The sequence below is a fragment of the Dysidea avara genome, chromosome 11 (assembly GCF_963678975.1).
Source record: "Dysidea avara chromosome 11, odDysAvar1.4, whole genome shotgun sequence".
Classification (NCBI taxonomy): Eukaryota; Metazoa; Porifera; class Demospongiae; order Dictyoceratida; family Dysideidae; genus Dysidea; species Dysidea avara.
In genome coordinates, this window is record NC_089282.1 from 19932889 (window position 1) to 19949520 (window position 16632).

The 16632-nt window shown below is 39.6% G+C and overlaps 1 long non-coding RNA gene across 2 annotated transcripts; it reads left to right on the top strand.

The window, feature by feature from the left end:
• The first annotated feature begins 5 nt into the window (after window positions 1-5).
• On the top strand, window positions 6-11183 carry LOC136238561 (uncharacterized). Of its 2 annotated transcripts, none has more exons than XR_010693031.1 (4): window positions 6-98; window positions 9493-9673; window positions 10014-10135; window positions 10342-11183. It is a non-coding gene; the product is annotated as an uncharacterized lncRNA (long non-coding RNA). The 2 variants fall into 2 exon arrangements; XR_010693030.1 differs by lacking the exon at window positions 6-98 and adding an exon at window positions 7052-8297.
• Window positions 11184-16632: the final 5449 nt, after the last annotated feature.

Here is a 16632-nt window from a genome sequence, read left to right on the forward strand (position 1 = left end):
GTAGGCGCTTATAATTTCCTTTCGATAAGCGCCGTAACGGAATCTGGTAGACTATAGATTATATAAGCCAGTCTCGTGTCCTGCAACCATCAAATCCTGTGAGTTCAGTATAATTCAAAACTCCCTAGGCCTAGTTTTTCGTTCGTGATGGGTAGATGCGGTAATCCGCTTGTCCGGAAATGGCCGGTTATCCTCGGTTAGTACTACTATTAAAATAATGCGGGTAATAAAAAAGAAAGTAGGCCGTATTACATAGTTCAAAGCTGCATAAACAGCAGTGTGTAAGTCGCATGTTTCGGTTAGTCTATAAGAGCACATTTTTAACTATATGTATCTTGTCTGGTAATTTGAAAGTTTCATGATGGGGCCATAGAGCTCAGGGGACCCTGGATGGACTCCTAATATGTACAAAAAGTTGAACTGAATAGCATATAAACTTTGTTAATGCAGGCTTTCAGTGCATCTAAATGGTCCAATGTAGCTCTCAGTTCAGTCACCAATATTTGATGAGGCAACCGCCTCACCTGCCTACATTGTAGCTACTACGTCTCTACAGTGATCATGTATCTTATCAAAGCCAAATTTGATTTTTTCACTGATAGTGATTTAATCCTCATGAGTATTACAGAGTTTGCTCTAAGGCCAAAATATTGGTATGGTTTTTAATTTATATACGTGATATCAATAGCAGAACAGGCAAACTTGATTTACATGCTTCTCATCCCCAAAACTTTGGGATCTTTATGCATTTTGAAAATCATTTTTCATTGTTCATATTATTATGAACTCTTGAGTTACATAAGAGCTAAGACCTTTGTATCATTGCGCTGTATTGCCACTTGGCATCTATTTGCAGTTCCACACATGTAGCGCTTTTCCTCCAGCAGATTGTCGTTTTGGCTGTAGAATGACGCTATTACTGTTACATTCCAGTTCCTCTAAATCATGCTTCATAGTAAAAATCTGCCAACGTTTTCTGTGATAAAATACAATTGGTACTTCTCCCTCAGACAAAACTGCAGCAATATCTAGCAGTGGTGTATGTTGTCTAAGTTTAGCAGCTCTTATAAGAGTATTCCAAGAATCTAAGTCTCTTGGAGATACTAGATTGCTGCCAGGATCAATACTTTCCACATGAATGATGCAGGTTTGATGCACCTAAAGCCATCTGTAGAATTCAGTGTTACACTTTACAATTGTAGCTAACTATAATTATATAACCATGCAAGGAGAATTGACCAGCTCTAACTAATCTTAAGTAGCTGGTAATTGTTTTGCTTATCTGCTTTACCAGTTAGGCACCGGAGGTATAGCCTGTATGAGGTGCTTACCATGAGCCAAGGAACCTAAGCAAAAATCTTAGTAATTGCTACACAGTTACGCTACATTTTTGTCATGTTTTTTGTTACAAGCAGCTGAAAAGGTATACCAACTGGGTTCTGGATATAAAAAGGTAGACAGTAACTCTTGGGATTAACATAATTTAGTAAGCTTCTCCTAACTACCACTTAGAAACACTAATCCACTCACCTACTTAGTGAATCTCAGCAAAATGATTCCACTGCTTCATCTCCATGGAAATGCATGAAAACATGATTAAGCAGCCAATCAAAAGCAAATTAATACTTTTGTTGAAGCAGCATGGAACAAATCAATATTTGTTGTTTTGCTGATGAAAACTACTATTGTGGACTGCTATCATGCCTATTATTAATGTCCATGAGTAGAATTTTATATGATACCAACAAAGTTGGAAGTAGGGCAGACGAATTGCATATGTAATGGCCAGTCTGTGTTAGTACCATGTGCTGCATTAGAGTAAGTGATTCTTTTTGTGACTGAGGGATGTTTAAATTTCCTGTAGAATATCTGCATACAGTGTACACATATAGTTTTGCACTGGCTGGCATGACAACTGTAAATTGTAGCTTAAACCATGAGACTTTTTGTTCATACTTCATTACTAGCTCTGTGATTGGATTTGAATTCTGTATCTTGAAAGGCTGTAACTTTGTTTCAATGCATGCTATGTGCAAATATGTAAACCTGCAATTCTGTCCAGCTATAGCTCTACATTGTAGCTTATTTGCTGCAAAATTTTAAGTAGCCATCTTCTTTCAATCTGTAGTTATGAATTCTCATTGTATTCTTGCATGTGAAAACCCCTTTTTTGCAAATCTGGTCAATTAAGTGTGTCTATGTAAGTCGGGGGATGCTACCACTTAAACATGTTATTTGTAATGAAAAATAGTCTTTTTGCTGCAACTTTTGTTGATAGAATTAAGCTATCAGTGTGCCTTTGCAGCTGTGCCTATACAGGTGAATTATACTATCCAACCCCTTTCCTGTATTTTACTCATACTGCATACAAACCATGGTAATTCATGCATGGATCCATCCTTGATGCCCATGCATAATAATTGCCAAAGAGTATAAGAAATGAATAAGCAACTTTGTTTCTTTACGTGTACTATAGCATGTGTGTGGGCAAGAGAAAATTATTGCATGCTGTACCTTTAAAAGTTGTTGTGACTGGAATGAGTAAGCTATGGACTTTTTGTTGAAATCTATATCTGCCAAGTTTTTAAAATTCCATAGAAACTTGACGGAAAGAGTTGGGGTTGTTCTGAAGGCATTTCAGACTTGATTACGCTTAACCAATACTGCCAAGCTGTTATGAAGGGAAAAGGAAATTGTTTTTTTGTGTGACTTTGAAGGGAAACCTAATATACAGTTCTACCGTACTGTATGATTCAGTGTAGTATCCTGTTGATGACTTGACATATAATAATAATAATTATAGGACAGAACAATAAGTGTGAATGTAGCAAGCTAACAGTTGTTACTGGGCACTTAGTAATCAATCATCTACTATAAGCGAATTCATGTGCTACGTATGTAGCAAGAAATTTAATTTCAATCTATACAACTGTTAGATCCATAATGTGATGTGAGCAGTGTGTGTCTAATTACTTTTAATGGAGACATGTTAATAGCACTTCAAATTCACTCAGCATGTCTTCAATAGCTACACTAACTATGTCATAGGAAACTTACTGTGCTGAAGGCTGAAGGTTACATTGTATATAGTTGAGCACTAATCTGCATACATGCAGACTCGCATGGACTACTTGTGGGTCCTCAACCTCCCAAACCTGTTCAAGTGTTGTAGGCTAACAATGGTTAGCCCTGCACCTAAGCCTGGTAACTGGAGCTTAATCTGTCAGCCTAAAGTACAGTTGGAAAGCCCTGGTAATCATGAAAGGCTGGCAACTGTTTGTTTGTTTTGTAGCTGAAGTTTACCCAGTACCTTGTATCATAATGCGTTCATCTATGTACTGTGTCTGGTATCTGGTATGCCAAAAGGCACCTGTCAGGCTGAAGCACTGTAAAAAATCAAGCCCGTAGTCTTAGCCATTATCAAGTTACGCTTGTCCGAAGACATCAGGCAGGCAGGCAGGCAGGCAGGCAGGCAGTTAGTCAGTCAGTATAAAATTCCATTGAATATAATTTTCTTAAAATTTAGTGGCAATCTATTGGAGCATTTAAGGTTGTGCTGAAGGCACTTTTGGGCATGGTTATACCAATGCTGCCAAGTTGCCAGATGATATTGTGAAGTTGGTTTTTGGGTGATATTTTTGACCAGAAAAACCCAAAACTTCTAATATACAGTACTACCATACTGTATGATTGTGAAGCCTTAAACTTGTGCACTCTGACTACTTACTGAGCTCACAGATATTGCAACATTTAAATGAGTGTAGTGATCGATCCGTGCCTGTTGCCTCACTGGGAGTTATATATAGGAGTGGATATGTAGAATGATGCGTTCTGTTATATTAGATGACCTCATCATGAGGTCTAAGAGGAAATTACACTATTAATGGATCATGGTCCATTACAAAGTTGTCATAATTATATTATCATTTCTGCTAATGAACTATAGTGATGATGTCACCTAATGAGTCTGCACCATAATTGACTAAACACTTCACAATATGTCACTAATGGTATAGCCACACTTGAATCAGCAAACATGAACTCATTAGCCAACTTTTTTGTTTACCAGATAGTATAATAGCAGGTAACTATGCTACACGACAACTTCACTGCTGTTAATCTCTTGAGATTTTACAATGCATTAAAGATTATGATTTTTCCATGTAGAATTGAGTTTTAAAATGATTGGCACCTACAAATTATCCAAATAAAAGTTTGAAAGTCTGGCAAAAGGACAAACCATGAAATAAAGTTCTTCTTACTTTGTATCCTTTATGTCCAGACTCACAATTGCATGCTTTCATTGATATAAATTTGCCTGTTTTATTGTCAACAGGCTATGTATGTTTTATAGCAGTACAAAGCAAGCAATACTAAACTATTGGCTAGTCTGACTATGTGCCTTTACAGCTACTGTACTGGCCAATGAATTACACAATAGCCAGGTTGCACAAGTAGCTTAGGAATTTTCCAACTGTAATCTGTATAATCATGCCATATTGACTGTGATATTGTTAGATTGACTATAACCATGCTGGATGGTGATCATGATTACTTCTTTATGTTTGATCCTTTACCTGGTTGAAATCTTTTAGTGATCAAAGAAGCTGAGTGTACTACAGTTTACATTTCTGGATTCCATTGCTTTTCAGTGCATGTGTAGAAAGTTGGGTGGTGTTATTTGTTAACAGTAAATGGTGACTGTATGTAAGGAGTCATAAGTTTCTTAAAATCATGAATCAAGGCTTTCTCAAAGTTAATTTTTAAATATGCAATTGACAACACTAAGATAAGAAGGAAGCATGTATATACTTATCTTGTACCATGATTCATAACTCCATCATCATCAATAGACACATCAATGACATCATTAACTTATACAATATCATTAAACAAACCCAGTCAATTAAATTGAAAGAGACCAGATGTTGACAGGCTGTGATTATAACATCATATTTTAAAACTGTTAATAATTTTTATGTATCTACTGTATAATGCATGTGATCTAAAAGTTACAGTTCAGCTGAGCATTGCTCTAGTGGAGACCATTTCGTACAGTATATTCTTGCTGTCAACGTCATTGCTGCATTGTTTATCATGAAACAAGCCGCATGATTGTGTTTTAGTAATAATGCCTCCGTGTGTCTCATATTTATTACACCCCTTGCCAATTTGTGATCATATCTATACAGCCCATGCACATAATTGTGTTAGACAACTATTAGGGTTGTGTACTTCATTGTTACGCATTTGTCTTTCAAGTCATAGTAATACTTGACTGTCTGATATCTACCGCAGCTAGCTATGTATTCCTTATTGATAGCACTTCAATAATGATTCCTTTGGATAATGGATATTATGTTTTCCAGTAACATATATGCATCTATTGATAGTGGAATTGAGCATTATAATTATACTGTAACTATATGGATACATGGAGAATAGCCTTTTCCCCGCTTCCTTTATATGGTGTTCTGTTTTTTAATGTATATTGTATGTATATACTTATATATATACCACTTTCACACCTCACTTCAAAGGGAAGAGAAGGTGTATAAGTGGTATAATAGCACTGCTATCAGCACTCAGGAATGCATCAACGAGAAATGGAGATAGTATATACAAGTTATATCCCTCCTAGGAGGGATATGCACTTGCACTCGGACTGCACCCTCGTGCTCATGTGCATATTTCAGGCAAATCACTTGTGCCCATGTTACAACTACCACATAATGTATAATAGTTACATCACAGCTGTGAGGGAGTTTGCTGATATATGCACCCAAAGCCTGAGGGCTGCAAGTGTATAATATTATGTCAGCAAATCCCGAACAGTCATGGTAAAAGTAATATATATCACTCGGGGTGCACTCACATAATAGGTGAAAGAACACCCTATTTGTTTTATACACTAATATCTAATGATCAATCATGGTTTTATAGTGTGGTCTAATAGCCATTATTTCAGGGTTACCATGCACTTTGCATACAATTGTCCAAGTTAAGAAAATAGTTTGTCTTAAAACAACGTTACTGTATAGTACATGAAAACAGACTTCAGATTAATCCAGAACTGATCAAACAATCACTATATAAATCCCATAAAAACAACCTGTGTAGGGATGATTTACATATTCCACAGAATATGCTTTCAAGCATGAAAAATTGTAAATGTTATTGAGGGGAAAACTGTTTATTCAACATTACTGTTTGGTTCAGTACATTCTCATTAGGATAAGGCATCTATAGTTTTCCATACTACTGTCATTGTTTTGAAATGGTTATTGCAATTTAGAGTTACTTATCAGTATCATGAATTGGTCAACAGTAAATGTAACTATTACTAAATTTTGTGGATGGCGGATTATTGGCACTTTGTGGCTTAAGATAATCATAACTTTTGCTTGAAAGGAGTATTGATTTAAAGAAATTAACTAGAATAAAATGTAGCGAGTTAGAAAATAACAACAAATTGCAGTGGTACACTGGTAAGTACCAGAATTCTGGTGTACAGTTTATGTCGAAAGAAAACTAAATTTAAGGTGCACGTTTTGAACTGTGTCGCTCTATTAATAAGATGAGATAGAGATAGTTAATTATTTAAAGCGGACAAAAATAATGGAGTTTTCAGATAATTAAGCGCTGGTATTGTTGGCGTGTTCCAAACCTTAGTAGGGTGCAATCATGGCCGATTTTTTGTTGTGCATATCCACCATACACTGTATCCATTCATTAACATTAAATGAACTTGTGAAGTTTAATCCTACTACAGTGAAACCTGTCCATTCTGGTTGCCATTGGGCCAAGACTCCTGGCATTATTAAGTGGCTGCAGTAATACAGCAACATTTTGGGATTTTACAGCTACTATGTAATTTTACAGTGACCTGGCTTCACTGTATTACCTAACTGTATAGTTAGGCATTGCATTGAAGTCAAACATGATAAATGCATGCAGTATTAAATTTTGTGTTTTCAAGTGAAGACATGGTGGATTGTATTTCAAACTTTATTTGTTATTTTATGGTCACCAATATAGGTAAAAGACTAAATCAGTACTATTTAGGATACTATGTGGATGCCACCCCACGAATATATATCTCTAGTGAAAAAGATGTACCCTATAGCATTGAAGCTCAGGAATAGGGTATTTAAGAAATGGGACGGTTACCTCTTTTCCTGATATAATCATTTCTAGAGGTGTGGTTGTATCATCTGTCAATGATCAGAATAAAGGGATACACCTAACAACAGGCCATGATGTGCCGGATGTGTTTGGTTTCTCTTTTGATAGTCCTAAATCCTGTACATTCAGGTTGATACCACATGCAAGGTTAGCTGCCCAATAGTACATCTACTACAGCACATCTCCCAGATCTCCTAATACTAATGGTCAGTACAAAAGCAGTATTCTGATAGTTGGTACAGAGAATGATACAGAAATGGGGTTGACCGTCACGCAAGAAGTTCAAGTCAATATCAATGGAACAGTTACTCTTCTTCCTAATACACAATACTCCTTTGTGATCAACAGGCTACAAACTTTGTACATTTCATCACCTGATGCTTTGACTGGAAGTAAAATTGTTACAGAGAATCCTGTGTCTGTTTTCAGTGGTCATGAGCAGGAATTCAATGTTTCTTACATGCAGTGTTCAATAGAGCAGATTCCACCTACAGCTTTATGGGATAGAGTACACTATATTACACCCATAGCTAACAACCACCCATATACTATCAGTGTTCTGGCAACTGATGATTCAACTGATATTGATATTTATTGTAACAATGTGCAGGAGTCTCATAGTATTGATGAGGGAGAGTCTGTTATGAAAATATTAGGTCCTAAAGATAATTGTGCTATTTTTTCAGACAAGGAGGTTCTGGTGACTCAGTTTGGTAATGGTGATGATGGCCTTGCTACAATGATGATAGTAATGCCAGGTGTAACTCATTATTCCAATGAGCTTGAGTTTTCACACAGCAATTTTGTAGAGCACATGCAGTGCAAGACATGTCAACTTGATAGTACTGGCAGAGTATTTTCAGCCTGACAGTATCCGGTTGATTGGCGGAAATACAACAAGACGCTAAGTGATGGTGACATGGACACCTATAAAGTATAAACTCAACAGTGTAAATGTGGCATATGTTCTGCAATATCCTGTCCATACCTTCCTTGGTGAAACTACAATAGTTCAGATGCTTTAATGATGGACCAGGTGACAGCATATTCATTTAGTACATCATAATTTGGCCACGGTCACTCTGCAGGATTTAATGTACGAAAGTTTTTAGGTATGTAACTTGAATTGTGTAACTCTGTTAGTTTTTATAGACTATAAGTTATACTATGTATATACTCCCCATACTAGTAGCATGTATAGTTACCGTAGTGCATTCAGCTTACTAATAATACAGTACAGCAGTATTGCATATTATAGGGATCATGAAGTTTTGCACTTTCTCACAACAAATATTTACCAGAAATCAGTCTCTCACAATTCCTTTGTGGCACCTTGGCAGTATTGGTGAGCCCAAAAGTTTCTTCAGTGTGACCCAAAATGCTTTCAATAGGTTGCTACAAAGTTTTGATTTCCAACTGATTTACTTACTAATGCCTTCAGACAAGCATAACTCAATAACAGATATGGCTACAGGCTTGACTTTTTCATGCTTCAGCCCAACAGGTGTCTTTTGGCATACCACAGTACCAAAAGTGCACGCATCGTGGACTTAACTTTGTCTCTTTTGTGTCCCATTCGATGGGACAGAAAGGAGGACAAAGTTAAGTCCACGTTGACAGCGCAAGTATCAATTTATGGTTGTATAGAGCATGGCTTTCCTGTACGTGTTGACTGTCACATTTATAATGGGAACTGTCATCCATATTTCCATAGAAATGCTTGTCATGTTGTTCTTTGTTTGTAATGCCATGTATGTGCTAAACATGGCTGAAAATGAAGCATAATGGCCACTTATTGATGGTTGGAGCATGCATTCAGACACAAAATTAATTTGATGATTGCGTATGTAGCATTCTTTCTTTTGATGTGACATGCATTCACCATTCATAATTATATAAACAAGTATAAGGAAAAATTAGGGATTAGAGATAGAAAGTTGTGAAACTATAGGAAGGCCGCCTAACTGAAGTAGATATTAAATTTTCCACTAGTAAATCTTCAGGTGTCCCCTGTTTATTTCTATGATCCCTAATTGAAATTAAAATTCTCTTGTTCTTGTACATTTATAAATGGGTATTTGGCTCCTGACTCTATTAGTTATAGTTAGAGACCAACCATGGGGATCTTCATAGATTTTAAAACCTGAGGCAAAGCTGAGGGTTTTTAAACACAATTTGAAAGATCCAAGGGGGCGGTCTCTAAATGACTTCAGCATTAATTTATAATTTGTGCATGTAAACTTTCAATAGCCTGCTCTTGCTTAATGCATATGCTCTGATATATAACACAATGTGATTACATTTTAGCTACACAATGTCCTCAGCTTGATGCTCCTGATAATGGAGAGATCAGTTGTGTACTGGGTGATGATGGAGTACCCACTGAAGGAGATACTTGTAGCTTCATGGTTTGTGTTAAGTGGTAGCAACACAAGAACCTGCCAGAATGACTTCACTTGGACTGGCACTGAAGCCATGTGTACAAGAGGTATATAGACCACTATAATATATTAAAAATACAAAGCTATAGACCACTATAATATATCAAAAATACAAAGCTATAGATCACTATAATAATTATATCAAAATACAAAGATACTTCATGATCAAAGTAATATAAAGAGTTTATATGTACACTTTCTATTATTATTTTTTATTGCATCATTTGCATTTGTAACAATGTCATTGCAACAGTAGGACTAATTGCAGAGCACAAAGTGTCAGTGTGTCCATTGTTTTTAATGTTTATATGACAATTTACAGTATCCATGCATGTATAGTATACGTATATTATGCAGTTTATTTTGAGGAATTTTTCTCTTAACCAGTGTCATGTCCATCACTTACTTCCCCTGATAATGGAATGATGGGTATGAGCTGAGTGGGAGTGGTACTAGGACTTGTCAGGATGATGGTACTTGGAGTGGCACAGAGGCAGAGTGCACAGAAGGTCTGCATTGTGTACCAATCTATTGCATGCAGAGTTTATGCACTATACAAACAGTATACGCACCATGAATACTAGCTAAATAAATGGGTGATTGTTTACCACCGGCCTAATGTATTTTGTGGACTGCACTCACAGACTATAATCCTCTTAATTATATGCAGATACAGTTTTCCACTATTCTTAATAATAGTATCACATTTCACTAGAGAGGTTGTGTCCATCACTCCCTGCCCCTGATAATGGAATGATCCAGTGTTCTGGCACTTCTGTTGGTGACATTTGTGCCTTCACATGTGATAAGGACTTTGAGTTCAGTGATAGCAGCTCTAGGACTTGTCAGGATGATCTCACCTGGAGTGGAACTGAAACAATTTGCTCAAGTGGTGAAATAATGAAATTGTTAGCTTATTGATAGTATACTGTGAGGTATTCAAATGTTTAATGTAATGTAACTAACGTTTCACATGTGCAAGAATTGATTATCGCCAAAAATATCTAGTTTAAGTACAAAATTGTTTCAGTATGAATATGTTCTCTAGAAGCATTTAGCATTTTCCAACAATACTATTAATTACAATTATGATTAAATATTACAGAAAATACAGTTTACTAACTGATGTTCAGACTTTCAGAGGGCTAGTCAAAAAGTGCAAAATCAAAAAAGTGTAAGGTTAATCAAATTATGCCGAGTACTCCGGAACTGTTATAGGTGATAATTGTATATTTGTATATACATGTACACCAGCTGTGTGTCCAATGCTTGGTGATCCTGATAATGGAGAGGTCAGGTGTTCACCGGATGATGATGGGATACTCACTGAAGGGGATACTTGTATTTATGTATGTGATGAAGGCTTTACAGACCTGCCGACTTGTGAAAGCTAGCTGTGTGTGCCAGATGTCAATTATTTTTAATAACTATAAATATGAGAATTATAATTACTCTATTCTATCAAACATAATAGAACTGCATTGTATCATGATTTCACAGATAGCTACATTAATACTGATGTTGTACTATATGCATCATAGAGAGCAGATTTTGAACAACCATCATGATGGTTGTAATTACACTGAGTATTGTTGATACTAATGAGATCTGTAGGGAACGGATCTGCCACGAGGTACTCAGTGATCTCTCACGTGATAGTGTCCAATAATCAAGATACAATCATACATATATACTGTGTCCTAGTGTTACAATTGTGAGTGTATTAGTATATGTGCAGTGCTATAGAATAGCTCATAGTTTATGTTCTTACATCCCCCCACCAAGCATGGTTTAGTCCACAGGATAACCATGCTGATATCATGGCCATTGGGGATCCTCTATCAGCCGTTGTGGTGGTCTACAGGTACGCTCTGATCTACGAAGTTCTTGTGGTGGGGTCTGTGGGTGCTGTGTTGGCGTCTGAGGATCTTGTGACAGTGGTGGTAGAGCTTGGAGGTCTTGGTTGTCATTCGGATATCTTGTTATCTCTTCTGGACGGGGGGGAGTATCTGGATGCGGGTTATTTCTACCAGATGTGCACAGTGAGGCTGGTGTACGATGTCGTAAAAATCTTCTATTACGTACCAGGACTCGTCCACTCTGAGTCTTCACTGAGTATCTGCGGTGGGGACTAACATTGACCACTGTGCCATAAATGTCCCAGAGCTTTGTCCGAGGGTTCTGTAGAGCCACAGTGGAACCCAGTTGAATATCTTGGAGTTCTTGGGCATGGCTGTTGTAATATAACTCTGCCTGTGCTAAGGTATGTTCTGCTAACTGTTCAGTTTCAAGGGTGCTGCGTTGCCACTCCGGTGAAAACGAGCGTCGGTGTGCTGGTAGTGTATCCTGTATAGGTCTACCATACAGCTTCTGTGCAGGAGACTGTCCATCTTTGCGTGATGGTGTGTTTCGGTATTGCAGCAGTGCCCGACACATAAGATTTAGTTTCACTGATCTGTTACCCCAGGACGATGCAATGATCTTTTTCATGGACTTTACAGTGGCCTCAATCTTACCATTACTCTGAGGGTAATGTGGTGACGATGTCTTGTGCTCAAATCCCCACTGACTGGCAAAATCATTAAAACACTTAGAAGTGAATTGTGGCCCACCATCTGACCACACTATGTCTGGAACTGCAGTGTGGCAGAATGACTGGGTCAATGATTGGACCAAGTGCTGTGTGGAGGTGTTGTTTCGCATGGGGATAATGTCTGGCCAGTCTGTGAGGCAGTCAACCATGATGAGGAATTGCTGTCCACCATAGCTGCCGAAGTCTACAGCAATCTCTTGAAATGGTCGGGATGGTTTTGGTTTAGACATGATGGGCTCTTTGCAGTTGGATGGGAGGCGATCCTGACATTTCTTACACGACAAGACTACGTTGTCAATATCGTTGTCGATTCCTGGCCAATACAGTGATAATCTGGCTCTTTCTTTTGTTCGCACGGCTCCCTGGTGTGACTCGTGGAGGTTGGCTAGCACCTTTTGTCGCATAGATGCTGGTATCAACAAGCGACATCCATATACAATGAACCCATCATCTATGGTTAGATGCTCTCTAATGTTCCAATAGCGTCTACAAGCCTCTGGCAGCTGATTACGATGGTCTGGGAAGCCCCGGGTTATAGTGTGGTGCAACTGTTGGTACTCTGGGTCCTTGGTGGCTTCTTCACGTAGGTTATGCAGCCGATTGCTGTCGTGTTTATCACATTGAAGGATTCTGATCTCTGTAATTGAGGGCTCTGGGTGGTGTTGGCAGTCATATTCACAAAGGGAGTCATCCCATTGAGGATCTGAAACTGGGTTGCGTGACAGGGCATCAGGTGCGTTATTGCCTTTTCCCTTGATCCACTGAGCGGTAAAGTTGTATGCCATTAGGCGAGACTTGAGTCGTTGAAGCCTGGGATTTTCGATTTCATCTAATCTCCGATTGTTAAGGATAGGGATCAATGGATTGTGGTCAGTTACCACAGAGAAGTGCTGAAGGCCTGCTAGAAATATCTTACACTTTGTGGCTGCCCAAGCAACTGCTAGTAACTCTAGCTCAATTATGGCGTACCGAGACTCAGCGTCTGAAAGAAATCGGGATCCTGCTTGGACTAAGGACCACGTGTCTCCATGTCGTTGCTGAAGGACATACCCTAGCCCTTGCCGGCTGGCGTCGGTGCTGAGCCTAGTGGGTTTGGTAAGGTCAAAGAAAGCCAAGGTGGGCTGAGTGGTGAGGGACTTCTTAGCATCTATGAAGGCTGTATCGTGACAAGGTGACCATATGAATTCATTCTTGGTGCTTAACAGGGGTCTGAATGGTGTCAAGAGGGTTGCAACTGCGCTCGTGCTGGAGGACAACTGGTTCACTAGTCCGATGAAGGAGCGAAGTTCTGTTCGGTTGGTTGGGACAGGGTACTTTGAGATGGCTTCTGTGATGGATGGGTCTATCTGGTAGCCTTGGTCGGAGAGCAAGAACCCAGCAAAGGTTGTCTTGGTTTGGAAGAATCTACATTTCTCAGCATTGAGCGCGATGTGTTGATCCGCACAGCGCTGAAGAAACTGTTTCACATGTGCAATGTGATCTGTGATGTTGCCATCATAAATGACAAAGTCATCCACCACGCGTCTAAAGCCTGACAATCCCTTGAACGCTTCAGTCATCCGGCGATTATAATGTTCTGATATTGAGGAGATTCCGTATGGGGCACGAAGGTATTTGAATCTCCCAAATGGTGTGATGAATGTTGTCAGCGGCTGGCTGTGTTGGTCTAGGGGGCATTGGTGGTATCCCTTTAGGGCATCAATGACAGTAAAATATTTTGCATCACTAGCTGCGATATCAGCTACAGCTTGAGCTGGTGTTAGAGACTGATACCTCTCTCGGACCACAAAACGATTAAGGTGGGAGAGATCTACACACATACGAATCTTATCAGAATTCTTCTTGGGAGTAACCACTATGGGAGCACACCACTCTGTGGCCTCCGTAACTGGTGTAATAATGCTTTGTGTTTGTAGTAAGTCTAACTCTGCCTGAAGTTTGTCACGATAGGCGAATGGGACTGACCGAGGAGTGTTGACACAGAAAGGCTTGGCATCTGCAGTCAGAGATATATGGAATTCTTCTCCTTCCATTGTCCTAATCCTGCCATCAAATACTGTGGGGTATTCTTGCTTCAAGTCATCCATATTTGGCAGGGGGTGGGTGGCTGTTGTGGATCTGACACTGGGTTCCACAGGGGCAGCTTTGGGGGGTGGTAGGGGATAATGTGGTGGCAGGATTTTCAAGGCCTTGGCTGCCCTCCAAGAAACTATGACCCCACTCAAGTGTGGGAAGATGTATACATCTTCTTCATGTTCATTACCAGCTAGCTGAAAGCGAACACTCAACTTCCCAATAGCATGCATCCTCTGTCCATTAGCTGCGCGTGGTGTGAATTCTGATGGTAAAAGGTTGTCCCTGTATTCATTGAGTCGTGGCAGGACATGCTCACCAGCAGCAGATATGTCTGCCCCTGAATCTGGAAGTACTTGGGTGCGATAGGACCCATGGTGTGTATGCAGGTGCACTGTCACGGTTGGTGCCGGGTCTATTGTGGCCACTTGCTTTAGGCTGATGGTGGATAGCTCTGGTGATATCTCATTAGACTCCTGGTCTGGGTCTTCTGCAGTTGCGATGGCTCTAGCAGCTGGTGGTTTTTTGTGCTGTTGACGACCATGGCAAACCCTAGCAAAATGGCCAACTTTGAGGCAATAGCGGCATGTCTGCTTGAGAGCTGGGCACTGTGCTCTACCCCCTTGATGTGCTTGTAACCCACATCCTGGGCAAGGTTTTGGAATCATCTGGCTAGTGTGCGGTGGAACCTGCCGTACTTGTGGTTTTGCGGATTGCCTGATGGCTAGGACAGAGTGGTCAGTTATGTCTTTACGTTGGGTTTTCGCTGCTTCTTGTGCACGGCACATTGTAATGGTTGTGTCAAGGGTTAGGTTTTGTTGCCTCAGCAGTTGTTCAATAGTGTCACCATCCACAAGCCCTTCGATGATCTGGTCACGGATACTCTTTTGGGAGCATGCAGTGGAACAGAAGTTACAAGTTTTAGCAAGCTCTCTCAGTGACACTAGATAGTCATCAAAGCTCTCGCCTGGTTGCTGCACTCTGCGCCGGAGCCGACGACGCTCCATAGACTCATTAATGTGCCCATCAACATGGCGTTTGATTGCTGCAATAACTGCTTCAGCATTATTCCTGTCTTCCTCACTAAGACCGAGGTTATTAACTACTGTGAGTGTTTCACGTGAAAAACATAGAGTTAATGCTTGTACCTGGGTATCAGCTGACTCACCACTGAGACCTGACAGGGTTGAGTAGGACGTCCACTGGGCTCTCCACGCCTCGAAGTCTGTGCCACGGTCTACTTGGAGGTCCAGCTTGGGTAGGTCACTTAGCCGGAACACGTAGGGCATCTTCGCTGCCGCTAGAGGGGAGTAACAGAAAGAGAATGAACACTAAGGCTGCTATGACGTCACCTTCACGGGTGCCTCTCGCCGGCACCAGGGATTAACTCCAGAGGTTAAGACAGGCGGTGACTGTTCCCCTTGTTGTACTGGTTCAATTAGCCACGCTAGAACGTAACTGCTCGCAGCGCCATGTAGGGAACGGATCTGCCACGAGGTACTCAGTGATCTCTCACGTGATAGTGTCCAATAATCAAGATACAATCATACATATATACTGTGTCCTAGTGCTACAATTGTGAGTGTATTAGTATATGTGCAGTGCTATAGAATAGCTCATAGTTTATGTTCTTACAAGATCCAAAAGCGACATATCAGCATGCTCAAACACTGAGGCTTTGCTCCGCATGCATATATATCCTTCATCTATTATTGGCACCGCACAACCAAAAAATGATTGTCCTCAAATTAGTCCCTGGCCTATTACAGTATGTCCAAAATTTTACCTATTATGCTTTTGAGCATTGCTCAAAAATTAAGCCTATTATGCTCAAAATTATGTGTTCAAAATCAAGATTATGCTCTAGAACTGACTATTTATTAGAGTATATTAGTGTTTTCTGACTGCTGTATTAAAATAAGTGACTGCTCTATTAGAGCATATGTGTGGGCAGGAGAAATTATGGCATGCTGTACCTTTAAAAACTGATGTAGCTTTGGAACGAGTAAGCTGCAGACTTTCTGTTGAAACCAAGTTTCATGCTTTTATCCAGAAGTCACCGCTTTTACTGAAACTGAAACTTAGAGTCCTAACTAACGGTTGCATAGGACTTATTAAGTTTGACATGCATGCACAGTCAACATACTTTTTATAATAATTCAATGTAGTATCCTGTTGGTTACTTGGCATATATAGGACAGCAAAATAGGTGTAAATGTAGCAGGATAACAGATGTTACTGACTGGACACTTACAGTAGTAAGGTAAATCCTCAATCATCTACTATAAGTGAATTCATAAGATGGTGTACTACAACAGGTATGTAATGGGATGAACAGGT